The sequence below is a fragment of the Rhinopithecus roxellana genome, chromosome 21 (assembly GCF_007565055.1).
Source record: "Rhinopithecus roxellana isolate Shanxi Qingling chromosome 21, ASM756505v1, whole genome shotgun sequence".
In the NCBI taxonomy this organism is placed as follows: Eukaryota; Metazoa; Chordata; class Mammalia; order Primates; family Cercopithecidae; genus Rhinopithecus; species Rhinopithecus roxellana.
Window position 1 is genome coordinate 44,472,660 of NC_044569.1, and position 16,790 is coordinate 44,489,449.

Here is a 16,790-nt window from a genome sequence, read left to right on the forward strand (position 1 = left end):
TTGCTTAGTTTGAACCAAATCTGATGTGACAGCATGATAGATACTTCTTCCTTTGGCTAAAGAGCATCACTTCCCATCAATGTCAGTTCCTTACAAGACCCACATGTCACAGAGCAAGTATATTTTCTTACTGTAACCTCCGACTCCTGTTGTGTGTTCCTCTGTCAAGTTGTATCCCATAGGAAACTTCTTGACATCTGTGTCCTCCTCATTCTGGAGGAAAAAATCAATTCTAAGATCAAAACTACATTTCTGGAAAATACTCTCAGAAAAAGGTACACTGATTTTATTAAAGAAAACAATAGGCAAGTCTACATAGCTACATAATACCCCAAGGAAAAGTAGACTTTAAACTGCATGATGTCACAGACTTAAATCTTTCCTTCACATACATACTTGCAAAAATCACAGAATTTACTATCAATTATAGAGAAAAATCAATCATACAAGTGAATGATTGAAACACACTTTTCATCTAGTATTCTAAATTGAATCTCCATATACGGAATTCGTAAATACTTTATAACTTTTAAGTGAAAATTCTTAAGGCAGGCATTTGCTCCCTTTACATATAATTCAAAGTAAGGAAAAAAATTACTAACTGGTCTATTTAGCTTTTAATGCTACAATTCAGACACCTTGCTTTGATGATTTAAATTTCAGATTATTTAAAAATAAGGCCTCTTAAGGAATATCAATATCTAATTTTTAAATAATAGGTGCATAATAACTGTTGACTAAATGAATCAATAAAATTAAATTCATGAATAAATGGCTGAATGACAGACACAAGACTACATACGATATTATTTAAAATGATATGCTGGAGTCCCTTAAGGAAAGAGAACTTTGTTTTCTAACATTTAAAAATTCTGATCATTTCATTTTTGAAAGGCTGAAATAATCCATCGCTAATGAAATTATTTACATTCATTGCAAAGATATTATTAAAGGCACTGTAATTCTTCTACTTTGGGGAATATCAAATTATATGTTAGTGCTACAGATAAAAGCATAGCTTATAGACAGTAAGCAAGATAAACATCTGTAATTAAATTTGCTAAAATAAATGCTAAATGTGATACTGTTTTGCAAGACGACCACTTGCATTTCACAAAAGGTGCAGAGGTGTCTCGCATTCATCAACAAAAATGAAGATGGAGGAACCATTTTCTGAGCTAAACAATAAAGATGTAATCTGGAGATACTTATATACAGATTATATAATCTCACCTTTGTAATCATTTTCATGTAAAGGAGTTGGCAAGAAAAGATAGCCAGGTAGAATAATTATTTGGATCTAGTCTATTGCTATTTTCCCAAGGAATTGGAAAAAAGTAAAGGCTGATAGTCTCATAACCAAATTTGTAAGATGTATGTGTTCATGCTAAAGAAATTGACCTTCCTTTTGATTTCTCCTTTTTTACCTTTGCATGTTCACAGCCACAATACAATTAAGTCAGCTTTTATCCTTTCTTTAAACTATATTTTGTTTTCCTGTGGTGTCCTGGAGCCTATGGAGGGAATTGAGGGAGAGGCTTTAGAAACTGGCACTCCTAGCATCCACCCTCCTCTAGAGGTAAGCTATTAAATGTTCAAAATCTGGCTCTGTAGGTGAAAAAATCTTTAATTTGTAGCATCTGCTGAGTTCTGTGGTGCAAATACACCCAAGAAGGTCAATTTCAAGCTGCCAGTATAATGTCACTGAAAACAGAGCTGGGAGGAGATGTGTATTTTCACCCCACAGATACGATATGAATAACCTAAAGGGCATAGATAATAGTAAAATGTAGTAAAATAATGAGGAACTGGTAGGTGTAACATATATGATACATTTGCCTTTAATATAATTTGTTTAATTATAAGACTATGTAATTGAATTTTTAATAATCGCTGTGTTTAACATATGGCTCACAACATTCTTAAAACATTAACAATTGATTCTTGCAAGACAGTACAACCTGGCTCCAGTACACCGTTACCCTCATTCCAAGGAGACCAATTTGTGTTTCTGCATAGCTTTGCCTTTGCATATTATACCAAGATGTCACATAAATCTTTGTTTTTAAAAGATTTTATTCCATTACAAAAGTGTGGAAACTTTTTATTTAATTAGACTTTAATATACTGGGATCTGTAGATCATCGCCCTTTATACTATTTGGACTGCTATTTGAAAACACAAAGTTTCTGGCTTAAAGACTCACTGAATCAGAAGTAGCAACAATGGTCTGGAACCATAAGGAAATGTATATTATACTCAGAGAAAATGCAAATCATAATGCTGGACATACATTTTTCAACCAAGCATTATTAATTTAAATAATAAAGAAAAATAAAACAATTGAGCATAAATTAGTTAAGTATAGAAGAAAGGTCAGATAACACTGCAACTAACAATGCACTAGAAGAGTGTGTGTTTGGGGAACAGGGAAAAATCTTCGGCATTTTAAACAAGTAACTGGTTTAAGGTATTGTTATGTTCCTTAAAGTTTGAGAACTTTAACTAGGGCCCCTCAACTTCTCCTTTCTCCAGGGTTCAGCTTCATAGATTTCTTATCTCATAAACCTCGAAATCCTTGACTATATTCAAAGTTAGGTATAGTCAGAAAATGCCCAACCTTCTCTAAACGACAGACAAGGGGAAAGTGTATGCTACCTTTATCACAGGTAGAAAAGCTAATTCCCCATGGAAGAGAAGAAACTCTACTCAAGCCCAGGTGTTATCGTATGCCAGATGCCCATTGATTGCTGACAGTCATGGAAATGCTGAGGTTTTCTGGCTGACAAATAATTTGGAGGGCTCTTACGGAGCTGAAGTGTTTAGAAAGTGACTCCTACACACCATATATGCAATGAATATTTATCATCAAACAAACAAATGAATTAACGAATAAACACATGGAAGAAATCATCCAAGATTTTAACAGAAATAACTTTTAAATTCTTCATTGCCTTTTCTCTGAGAAACCTACTAAATTAAGAGAGCATCTGGATTTTTTTTAATAACAATGTTTTATTTAAATGCCATTATATTTGATTTCATCAAGGGAATTATCTGTGTTGGCATTAAAAAGAAACACAAATATATTTTCCTTTCTTTGAAGTATAAGAAAACAAAACGAAACTTGGAAATATTGAAATATAGGCATCTCTAGAGAAATACATGTTGATACTATAGTCATGGACATGGAAATATATATTCTTTGCAACATTTAGATTTAGCTATGCCTGAAAGATAAAAATCTACAGTCAACTTCATATTTTAAAAAGATATCAATTTTCTTTAAAGTCAGTATAACACATTTATTCACATATAAATCCCTTTCTGTGAGTCTCTTCAACTTTATCCATATAAAAATAAAATAGACAGCAATCTAGTTAATAGCTACTGCCTCTCAGCTAAAACACAAAATGGTCTGTCAAGTAGATTCCTTTGAAAGATGAGAAATGTTTAGATAGGAGGGTCTTGAGTTACCACAGAAAAAGAAAACGTAATTTCTTACTGTTTACCCTAGGACAAACTTATTTGTAGAAGACATGGTAATTTCCCTCAGTTGCATTAAGATTAGATATGTAATATGTTCTTAAGTTAATTTTCTGTAGATACGGAATTGTTCCTTAATACTTTCTTTTTCCAACTACTACATACTTCTCAATGTATCTGACAAATCCATTTGTAAGCAACATACACTTTATACAAAATGCTAGGGAAACATGAAGATGATGCTCTTAGATTCTGTCAAGTTTACACAGAGTTTTCCAGTAGACTGAGTAATGTTTTGAAGAGCTTTGGAAAACTAATGGAAGCTACCATTTTCTATGTGAAAGAACAACATAATAAATAAAGTAAGTGGGTTTCAATGTTGAGTGTTATTGAGTATATACATTAAAACTGCATGATGCTGGTGGACTTTTTGATGAGATTAAAATAACTTCAAGATGAAAATATATCAGACTCGGTTTAGTAACTAAATAAGTCATCTTAAAATATACTCAGACTGGCTGGGCACGGTGGCTGACGCCTGTAATCCCAGGACTTTGGGAGGCTGAGGTGGATGGATCATGAGGTCAGGAGATTGAGACCTCCATGCAAAAATTAGCCGGGGTGGTGGTGGGTGCCTGTAGTCCAGCTACTTGAGAGGTTGAGACAGGAGAATTGCTTGAACCCGGGAGGCAGAGGTTGCAGTGAGCCGAGATCACACCACTGCACTCCACCCTGTGTGACAGAGCAAGACTCTGCCTCAAAAAAAAAAAAAAAAAAAAAAAAAAAAAAAATATATATATATATATATATATATATATATATATAGACACACACACACACACACACACACACACAGAGATAGTTATACTATTATCTGACAACATCTATACTTAACTAATATTTATTTGGTTTAGTTTTATCTACTATTTAAGTTAATAATGTCTGATTATAAAATGTATGCCCAGTTTTATGACTTGCATTTTCTCTGAATTTAATATAAATTTCCTAATGGTTGCAGAACTCTGTTGCTAAATAATTAGAGGTTTTGTTTTGTTTTGTTTTGTTTTGTTTTGCCAACAACCCTTGAGGGATGAGGTAAGGCTCTTTTCTGTGATCTCAATTTTCCCACTTAAAACTTTTAATAACAAATATATTATATAACTTGGAATTGAAGAAAAATGAGAATTACGTTACAAAATACCCTAAGTTTTTTAAATGAGAATTACGTTACAAAATACCCTAAGTTTTTAAGCTTGTCTACTAAAGTTTACTGAGGTATCAGTTGTGCTCTCTTAAAAAACTGCTGTCCTGCTGATGTGTTTTTTAGGTCCACTGGGGAGAAATGCATAGCTTGAGGTACAGAATCTTCTGTGTAGGTTCACTAAAGGAAAAATTGAAAAGTCGGGGAAATGTGTTCTTTTGATTCCCCTTCTAGCTCTCCTTTCTCAGCACATTTTAGAACCAAAACTTTCATTTCCACCAATAGTTCTGATGTCTCCTAGCTGCTGATCTAGACCTTACCTTTGCCTGGGAAAAATTCCCACTGAGAACATAAACCACTTGAATGCAAGTCTTATTTTTGTATTCTGATTTGTATCCCTTCCTTAGCATTGGGCCCTATCTGAGGCATTGTGTCAAAATGACCAAGAGCCCTGGCTGGGGCTCAAGTCCCTGTGGTGCTACTCAGTCCTTCTCTGTGTGACACTGGGGCATATTATCTCGTCTCTCCAAGCCTCAGTGTTCTCTCTATAAAACTGGGATAATAATGAAGCCCACTGATCTTACTGCTTTTCTGTTATCCATCACCACTTTGCCCCATGCCCATTTTTATCTTCCATAGGTAGCTCAGATCCTTGAGTTTTCTTTTTAATCACTTTGCAAAAACTCTTAATCCCCCTGACCCATTCTTCCCTGGAAAGACATCAAACTAAATAAAACCCAGCTATCTGCCTACCCCAGGCCAGCAACTGAGCAATCAACCATGGGGAGAAAAACAAACATGATTGTGTTGGTTAGTTTCACTTTAAATTTATGACAACCAGTCTCAAGTGGTCAGTCCACAGTACTTAGCAATCATAATGTCATGTAGAGTATGACTTCTTTTCTACAATCTGAGATAACCATTTCCCACCTTTTTCCCTATTTTGAAATCCTCAAAACTTGTTCCTCCAAGCCTTCAAACTCTGATGACCTTTACTTACATTTATTGTCTCTGCAGCTCAAGCTGACTAACGTTTCAGCATCCAGACCTGTTCTCTCTGCCTTTGCTCAACTTACCAAGATTCAATTGTCTGTGCCCATCCATTTGTATACTGGATTCTGTGTGTTCTTGCCTATTCAAAGGATTGCGTTCTTGCAATCTTCTATTCTCTCTTCTGCATCATCGATGTTTCCCTTTTCCCTGCTTTATTTCTAGAAGTTGTGGTTATCTCTCATGTTCAAAAATGAAACAACAAAAATAAATAAATGAAATAAACAATAACACCTCCCTCCAGCCTACCACCTCCTAAAGACACTATCCATCTCTTCACTCTACTTCAGAGCAAAACTCCTCACAAACATAATCTACAGTCACTCTACTTAATCCCTTCATACTGTCTCTTGAATGTCATACCCCCTTCCCACAGTGGTCACCTTATAGACATGCTTTACTGTATCTCTCATTAGTATATGACACAGTTAACAGCGCCTACCTTTTGGAAACATTCTTCCTCACCATGGCATCTGCGAAATCACCCTTCCTCTTTTTATCCCTGTCATATTCCTCCTCCTCATCTGCCCAATCTCTAAATGTTAACTATTCCAAGCCTCTGCCATATTTTTTCTTTTTTTTTTTTCTTTTTCTTTTCTTTTTTTTTTTTTTTTTTTTTGTGACGGAGTCTCGCTGTGTCACCCAGGCAAGAGTGCAGTGGCGAAATGTCAGCTCACTGCAAGCTCCGCCTCCTGGGTTCTTGCCATTCTCCTGCCTCAGCTTCCAGAGTAGCTGGGACTACAGGCACCCACCACCACACCTGGCTAATTTTTTGTACTTTTAGTAGAGACGGGGTTTCACCGTGTTAGCCAGGATGGTCTTAATCTCCTGACCTTGTGATCCACCCATCTCGGCCTCCCAAAGTGCTAGGATTACAGGCATGAGCACCATAGTTTTTCTAACTGTAGTATCTCCTTAAGTGTTATCAATATGACAATGACTCCTAAATTTATATCTCCTAGCATGACCTATCATCAGAACTCTAGTCTCATATACCAAATTGTCTACATGATTGACATTCCTAATTGTATATTTAATAGCTATCTCAAATTCAAAATGTCCAAATGTGATTGTCCCCTAAACCAAATCTTATCTCGTTAAGTAGCTCCACAATCTGCTTACATTTTACAGCCAAAAATCTAGTCTCTATCCTTGATCTTGCTCTTCCTCCTGCCCTATAATCCATGAACCAATTTTGTTGGTTCTAGATTCAACAGAGACCCTGATTGTTTCTACTTCCGTCTCTATCACCTCCTATGACTCCTAGGTGCCTGCTACATGATCTCACATGGACCACTTGGTTGTTTCTGAAGCGGTCTTCCTGCTTCCTCTATGTTCCATCCCCTGATATCCCCTGATAATTTTCCCACAGTAGTCAGTGTAATTCTTTAAAAAGGTGAATCTGACTACTCTCCTCTCAAAATGCTTTTCATTGTCCATAGAATGAAATCCCAAATTTTACCACATCCTACAAAGCCCTGCCAGATCTGGCCCCAACCCAGCAATCCATGGTCTATTCTATTCTCATTTCAGCTTCACAGCCATGCAAAGATAGTTCCCTCCTCACTGCTTTTGCCCTAGTTGTCGGCATCACTTGAAATGTGTTATTCAGAGTGTGGCCAAAGCTGATCCTTTTCTATTCATGCCTCAGCTAATCTTCTTAAAAGTTCCTTCCCTGACAATCTGATTTAAATGAGGTCCTCAAACTCTATCGCATGACTGTTCTTGACTTTCTTCACAGAACTTACCACTCCCTTGTGTCAATTGTTAGTTAATTTGTTTGTAAGTCTATTTCCATGTATTAGAATGTAAGTAAGCTCTAGAAAGGAAGACATTTTATTGCTTTTGTTATAGCTTTTCCAGCAACAAGCACAGTTCAAAGTTGGTATTTCAGAATTAGTTTTACAATATCTTGTAGGATTGTTAAAAGCAATAAATGAAATACCACTTTCATTGCTTAGCACATTGCTGAGCACAAAATACCTTTGGAAAAGGTTACTGACATTATTACAGTTATAATTAGGTATTCATTGAATGTGTGTCTAGAATATTGACTACAATAGCTCATGTTAAAGTGTTAAATCTTTCAATAAAGTGCTTGCATTTTAAAAGTTGTTTTATAATATAAATAATATTTACAACTATACTACTGAATAAAGCTTTTGCACATTGGTGAATGGTTCAACATCTTTAAAATCAAATCACACAGTTAGCAACTGCTTTTACCTACTGGTAGGGCTGAACTTATTCATGTCTTCTAACTAATCGACAATTCCAACTATCAGGGTAACTTCCATGAACTAAATTAAAATCAGAGACCTTATCACTAGACCTAGGTTCATTTAATTTAAGCCCATTATTAAACCTCCCACCTTTCAAAAATGTATGACTTGAGGGAAATCTCATTAAACTTCATGGAAAGGCTAAAGTGAGCTTTGCCTTCAGAGCCAAGCAGAAATGGAGCCATTAGAAATGTGTGTGATTAAGTATAAATTATAAGGTGATATTAAAGTGAGGCTAGAACTCAAAAGAGAATGGTATTCTATCATATATTTTAATCTCTTTGTCAAAATCCTTTGTGCAAGTATACTCAATGGCAGTGACTATAATAAATTGGAAAAGAGTAAAATATAACAGCCTCAAAACACAACAGAAAAATGATGTATTTTATGTATATGAAATATGAAAGTTAAGAAAAGTCTAGAAAATGTTTTCCTAAGTTCTGTTTACATTAATAAAAATTCATATTGACATGGAGATTTAACCATGTCTCTAACTTATTCAAATTTCTAACAGATGTCATAGAAGGTTCTCAATATCCTATTCTAGTTATGCACAAGTGTCCTTTATAACTATTCCTTGATTCACTTCTGCTTTCCATAAATTTGTTTTTTTCACTTAATATATATTTTTATTTTAAATTAATTGAGATAAGAATGTATTTTTGGAGGAAGATGAGGTTCTTCAATTTATGGAATACATTGTTCTCATTCGTAACATTATAATGACATTAAGTAACTTTGACAAAGTTTTAAAGGTCATATTTCATCTAAAATGTTTTTGTAGAAAAAACAATTAGCAAAAAAGTTGAGCTAAACAAATGGTTCTTATAGCCTTTAATATCTCCAATATGAAACTTCACATATTTCTCACAATTTTTTAAGCCATAGCAAACTTGTTTCTTGGAAAAGTACCATCGGTTGGGTATGGTGGGTCACGCCTGTAATCTTAGCACTTTAGGAGGCCAAGGAGGGTGGATCACGAGGTCAGGAATTGAAGCCCAACCTGGACAATATGGTGAAACCTCACTCTACTAAAAATAAAAATAAAAAATTAGCCAGGCATGGTGGCACACGCCTGTAGTCCCAGCTAGTCAGAAGGCTGAGGCAGAAGAATTGCTTGAACCCAGAAGGTGGAGGTTGCAGTGAGCTGAGATCACACCACTGCACTGCAGCCTGGGTGACAGAGCGAGATTCCATTTCAAAAAAAAAAGAAAAAAAGAAACAAGGAAAAGGTAAGTATTCTCTCAAATAGACTTTAGGAAGAGCTTCTCTGAGGGAATAAGTGACAGTGTAATACAAAGATATGCTTTGAATTTGCAAATTTGCAGAGTATTCATTTATTCAACTTAATTACAGAAAGCATTTAAGTTGGAATGGTGCATTTATGTTGTTTAAAAAACAGTTATCCATTAATTTACTATTTTATTATTCCTCTAATTCATGGTTGATCTTTATTCCTGGACTTTACGTTCACTGAAAAAGATGTAAACTGTTGAGTTGTTGGAACTTCAAAAAAAGTCTAAGAATCAATTTAGCAACTGGTCAGGAGCTCTGGTCTAACTTCTGATGATATATGAGACAAAATTGTGTCTTTTAGAGTTTTGGAACAATCCTATGTTTATGTTTCTGGTTTCCCCTTATTAAATATGAGTTGGCTTTTTCAGCAGATTTTCTAAAAGCAATTTATAAATGTGGAATTTTGAAAACTAGGGGGGCGGAGCAAGATGGCCGAATATGAACAGCTCCAGTCTCCAACTCCCGGTGCGAGCGACACAGAAGACTGGTGATTTCTGCATTTTCAACTGAGGTACTGGGGTCATCTCACTAGGGAGTGCCGGACAATCGCTGTTGGTCAGCTGCTGCTGCCCAACCAGTGAGAGCTGAAGCAGGGCGAGGCATCGCCTCACCTGGGAAGCGCAAGGGGGAAGGGAATCCCTTTTCCTAGCCAGGGGAACTGAGACACACAACACTTGGAAAATCAGGTAACTCCCACCCCAATACTGCGCTTTAAGCAAACGGGCACACCAGGAGAATATATCCCACACCTAGCCGGGAGGGTCCCATGCCCACGGAGCCTCCCTTATTGCTAACACAGCAGTCTGCGATCTAACCGAAATGGCAGCAGCAAGGCTGGGGAGGGGTGCCCGCCATTGCTGAGGCTTAAGTAGGTAAACAAAGCCGCTGGGAAGCTGGAATTGGGTGGAGCTCACAGCAGCTCAAGGAAACCTTCCTGTCTCTGTAGACTCCACCTCTGGGGACAGGGCACAGATAAAAAACGACGAAAGAAAAGCAGCAGAAACCTCGGCAGACACAAACGACTCTGTCTGACAGCTTTGAAGAGAGCAGTGGATCTCCCAACATGCAGGTTGAGATCTAAGAACGGACAGACTGCCTGCTCAAGTGGGTCCCTGACCCCTGAGTAGCCTAACTGGGAGACATCCCCCACCAGGAGCAGTCTGACACCCCACACCTCACAGGGTGGAGTACACCCCTGAGAGGAAGCTTCCAAAGTAAGAATCAGACAGGTACACTCGCTGTTCAGCAATATTCTATCTTCTGCAACCTCTGCTGCTGATACCCAGGCAAACAGGATCTGGACTGGACCTCACGCAATCTCCAACAGACCTACAGCTGAGGGTCCTGACTGTCAGAAGGAAAACTATCAAACGGGAAGCACACCTATACCAAAACCCCATCAGTACGTCACCATCATCAAAGACCAGAGACAGATAAAACCACAAAGATGGGGAAAAAGCAGGGCAGAAAAGCTGGAAATTCAAAAAATAAGAGCGCATCTCCCCCTGCAAAGGAGCGTAGCCCATCGCCAGCAACGGATCAAAGCTGGTCAGAGAATGACTTTGACGAGATGAGAGAAGAAGGCTTCAGTCCATCAAACTTCTCAGAGCTAAAGGAGGAATTACGTACCCAGCGCAAAGAAACTAAAAATCTTGAAAAAAGAGTGGAAGAATTGACAGCTAGACTAATTAATGCAGAGAAGGTCATAAACGAAATGACAGACATGAAAACCATGACACGAGAAATACGTGACAAATGCACAAGCTTCAGTAACCGACTCAATCAACTGGAAGAAAGAGTATCAACGATTGAGGATCAAATGAAAGAAATGAAGCGAGAAGAGAAACCAAAAGAAAAAAGAAGAAAAAGAAATGAACAAAGCCTGCAAGAAGTATGGGATTATGAAAAAAGACCAAATCTACGTCTGATTGGGGTGCCTGAAAGTGAGGGGGAAAATGGAACCAAGTTGGAAAACACTCTTCAGGATATCATCCAAGAGAACTTCCCCAACCTAGTAGGGCAGGCCAACATTCAAATTCAGGAAACACAGAGAACACCACAAAGATACTCCTCGAGAAGAGCAACTCCAAGACACATAATTGCCAGATTCACCAAAGTTGAAATGAAGGAAAAAATCTTAAGGGCAGCCAGAGAGAAAGGTCGGGTTACTAACAAAGGGAAGCCCATCAGACTAACAGCAGATCTCTCGGCAGAAACTCTACAAGCCAGAAGAGAGTGGGGGCCAATACTCAACGTTCTTAAAGAAAACAATTTTAAACCCAGAATTTCATATCCAGCCAAACTAAACTTCATAAGTGAAGGAGAAATAAAATCCTTTACAGATAAGCAAATGCTTAGAGATTTTGTCACCACCAGGCCTGCCTTACAAGAGACCCTGAAGGAAGCCCTAAACATGGAAAGGAACAACCGGTACCAGCCATTGCAAAAACATGCCAAAATGTAAAGACCTTCAAGGCTAGGAAGAAACTGCATCAACTAACGAGCAAAATAACCATTTAATATCATAATGGCAGGATCAAGTCCACACATAACAATATTAACCTTAAATGTTAATGGACTAAATGCTCCAATTAAAAGACACAGACTGGCAAACTGGATAAAGAGTCAAGACCCATCAGTCTGCTGTATTCAGGAAACCCATCTCCCATGCAGAGACATACATAGGCTCAAAATAAAGGGATGGAGGAAGATCTACCAAGCAAATGGAGAACAAAAAAAAGCAGGGGTTGCAATCCTAGTCTCTGATAAAACAGACTTTAAACCATCAAACATCAAAAGAGACAAAGAAGGCCATTACATAATGGTAAAGGGATCAATTCAACAGGAAGAGCTAACTCTCCTAAATATATATGCACCCAATACAGGAGCACCCAGATTCATAAAGCAATTCCTTAGAGACTTAAAAAGAGACTTAGACTCTCATACAATAATAATGGGAGACTTCAACACTCCGCTGTCAACATTAGACAAATCAATGAGACAGAAAGTTAACAAGGATACCCAGGAATTGAACTCATCTCTGCACCAAGTGGACCTAATAGACATCTATAGAACTCTCCACCCCAAATCAACAGAATATACATTCTTCTCAGCACTACATCACACTTACTCCAAAATTGACCACATAATTGGAAGTAAAGCACTCCTCAGCAAATGTAAAAGAACAGAAATTATAACAAACTATCTCTCAGACCACAGTGCAGTCAAACTAGAACTCAGGACTAAGAAACTCAATCAAAACCGCTCAACTACATGGAAACTGAACAACCTGATCCTGAATGACTACTGGGTACGTAACGAAATGAAGGCAGAAATAAAGATGTTCTTTGAAGTCAATGAGAACAAAGATACAACATACCAGAATCTCTGGGACATATTTAAAGCAGTGTGTAGAGGGAAATTTATAGCACTAAATGCCCCCAAGAGAAAGCAGGAAGGATCTAAAATTGACACTCTAACATCACAATTAAAAGAACTAGAGAGGCAAGAGCAAACACATTCAAAAGCTAGCAGAAGGCAAGAAATAACTAAGATCAGAGCCGAACTGAAGGAGATAGAGACACAAAAAACCCTCCAAAAAATCAATGAATCCAGGAGTTGGTTTTATGAAAAGATCACCAAAATTGACAGACCGCTAGCAAGACTAATAAAGAAGAAGAGAGAGGGGAATCAAATAGATGCAATAAAAAATGATAAAGGGGATATCACCACCGACCCCACAGAAATACAAACAACCATCAGAGAATACTATAAACGCCTCTATGCAAATCAACTAGAAAATCTAGAAGAAATGGATAATTTCCTGGACACTTACACTCTCCCAAGACTAAACCAGGAAGAAGTTGAATCCCTGAATAGACCAATAGCAGGCTCTGAAATTGAGGCAATAATTAATAGCCTACTCACCAAAAAAAAGTCCAGGACCAGATGGATTCACAGCTGAATTCTACTAGAGGTACAAGGAGGAGCTTGTACCATTCCTTCTGAAACTATTCCAATCAATAGAAAAAGAGGGAATCCTCCCTACCTCATTTTATGAGGCCAACATCATCCTGATACCAAAGCCTGGCAGAGACACAACACAAAAAGAGAATTTTAGACCAATATCCCTGATGAACATTGATGCAAAAATCCTCAATAAAATACTAGCAAACCGGATTCAGCAGCACATCAAAAAGCTTATCCACCATGATCAAGTGGGCTTCATCCCTGGGATGCAAGGCTGGTTCAACATTCGCAAATCAATAAATGTAATCCAGCATGTAAATAGAACCAAAGACAAGAACCACATGATTATCTCAATAGATGCAGAAAAGGCTTTTGACAAAATTCAACAGCCCTTCATGCTAAAAACCCTCAATAAATTTGGTATTGATGGAACGTACCTCAAAATAATAAGAGCTATTTATGACAAACCCACAGCTAATATCATACTGAATGGGCAAAAACTGGAAAAATTCCCTTTGGAAACTGGCACAAGACAGGGATGCCCTCTCTCACCACTCCTATTCAACATAGTCTTGGAAGTTCTGGCTAGGGCAATCAGGCAAGAGAAAGAAATCAAGGGTATTCAGTTAGGAAAAGAAGAAGTCAAACTGTCCCTGTTTGCAGATGACATGATTGTATATTTAGAAAACCCCATTGTCTCAGCCCAAAATCTCCTTAAGCTGATAAGCAACTTCAGCAAAGTCTCAGGATACAAAATTAATGTGCAAAAATCACAAGCATTCTTATACACCACTAACAGACAAACAGAGAGCCAAATCATGAATGAACTTCCATTCACAATTGCTTCAAAGAGAATAAAATACCTAGGAATCCAACTTACAAGGGATGTAAAGGACCTCTTCAAGGAGAACTACAAACCACTGCTCAGTGAAATCAAAGAGGACACAAACAAATGGAAGAACATACCATGCTCATGGATAGGAAGAATCAATATCGTGAAAATGGCCATACTGCCCAAGGTTATTTATAAATTCAATGCCATCCCCATCAAGCTACCAATGACTTTCTTCACAGAATTGGAAAAAACTGCTTTAAAGTTCATATGGAACCAAAAAAGAGCCCGCATTGCCAAGACAATCCTAAGTCAAAAGGACAAAGCTGGAGGCGTCACGCTACCTGACTTCAAACTATACTACAAGGCTACAGTAACCAAAACAGCATGGTACTGGTACCAAAACAGAGCTATAGACCAATGGAACAGAACAGAGTCCTCAGAAATAATGCCACACATCTACAACCATCTGATCTTTGACAAACCTGAGAGAAACAAGAAATGGGGAAAGGATTCCCTATTTAATAAATGGTGCTGGGAAAATTGGCTAGCCATAAGTAGAAAGCTGAAACTGGATCCTTTCCTTACTCCTTATACAAAGATTAATTCAAGATGGATTAGAGACTTAAATGTTAGACCTAGTACCATAAAAACCCTAGAAGAAAATCTAGGTAGTACCATTCAGGACATAGGCGTGGGCAAGGACTTCATATCTAAAACACCAAAAGCAACGGCAGCAAAAGCCAAAATTGACAAATGGGATCTAATTAAACTAAAGAGCTTCTGCACAGCAAAAGAAACTACCATCAGAGTGAACAGGCAACCTACAGAATGGGAAAAGATTTTTGCAATCTACTCATCTGACAAAGGCCTAATATCGAGAATCTACAAAGAACTCAAACAAATATACAAGAAAAAAAGAAACAACCACATCAAAAAGTGGGCAAAGGATATGAACTGACATTTCTCAAAAGAAGACATTCATACAGCCAACAGACACATGAAAAAAGGCTCATCATCACTCGCCATCAGAGAAATGCAAATCAAAACCACAATGAGATACCATCTCACACCAGTTAGAACGGCAATGATTAAAAAGTCAGGAAATAACAGGTGTTTGAGAGGATGTGGAGAAATAGGAACACTTTTACACTGTTGGTGGGATTGTAAACTAGTTCAACCATTATGGAAAACAGTATGGCAATTCCTCAAGGATCTAGAACTAGATGTACCATATGACCCAGCCATCCCACTACTGGGTATATACCCAAAGGATTATAAATTATTCTACTACAAAGACACATGCACACGTATGTTTATTGCGGCACTATTCACAATAGCAAAGACTTGGAATCAACCCAAATGTCCATCTGTGACAGACTGGATTAAGAAAATGTGGCACATATACACCATGGAATACTATGCAGCCATAAAAAAGGATGAGTTTGCGTCCTTTGTAGGGACATGGATGCAGCTGGAAACCATCATTCTTAGCAAACTGTCACAAGAAGAGAAAACCAAACACCACAGGTTCTCACTCAGAGGTGGGAATTGAACAATGAGATCACTTGGACTCGGGAAGGGGAACATCACACACTGGGGCCTATCATGGGGAGGGGGAGGGTGGAGGGATTGCATTAGGAGTTATACATGATATAAATATTGAATTGATGGGTGCTGACGAGTTGATGGGTGCAGCACACCAATATGGCACAAGTATACATATGTAACAAACCTGCACGTTATGCACATGTACCCTAGAACTTAAAGTATAATAAAAAAATAAAAATAAATAAAAAATTAATAAAACTATATCATAAGTGGGAAAATAAATAAATAAATAAATAAATAAATAAATAAATGTGGAATTTTGAAACAGAAATATTCTGCAAGCACTGACAATAATGGGAAGTGAGGCATTTCTTCCTAACCAATTAAAGCATCTGTCTGTAATTCTTGACCACTATGATTCATTAAATTTTTCATTTCTCTATAAGAATGAGGATTTAAAATTGGAAAACTGTTTCATTTTTCAATTAAATGAAGCAAAAGGGAAATTAATTTTTTTATGAATTGGTTTCCTTGCTTATTTACAAAGTAAGTTGAGATACAAAAAGTAATTGGGATTCTGTAATTGGGTAGAACTCATCTTCCCAAATTAAAACTTAGTATCTATTCACCAATAACTCCCCATTTCCTCTCACATTCCCACATAAACAATGTGATCCAGAATTTGCCTTCATGGAGCTCACAGTTGGGTAAGAAAACATGTGAAATAACGTTCACTTTTCATCTAGCCACACTTAATCTGTTGCAACCTTTCAAAGTTGACATTATTTTCTCATTGATAAAATGAGAGGGCTGGATAGAGAATCTCTAAAATCTCTTGTGGCTTCAAACATCTATGCCTGTGTGGGGAAATGGGGACTTACTGGTGAATAGATACTAAGTTTTAGTTTGGGAAGATGGAAGCTGGTAATAGATATACAACAATGTGAATGTATTTATCACCTTTAAACTGTACATTTACAAATGCTTATGATGGTAAATTTTATATAAAGTATGTTTTATTACAATAAAAAAGGATCTATTAAGTAAAAAAGATCAGATGGAAGAGATCTGAAGATGAGTTCTACCCAAATTATAGAGCAAACACAGTCGTATCCTTAAGGGA

The 16,790-nt window shown here is 37.2% G+C and overlaps 1 protein-coding gene across 1 annotated transcript in view; it reads right to left on the reverse strand.

Moving 5' to 3' along the window:
* Positions 1-16,790, reverse strand: part of DCC (DCC netrin 1 receptor) — a 1,242,672-nt gene that overhangs the window by 307,676 nt on the left and 918,206 nt on the right. The window lies entirely within an intron of this gene.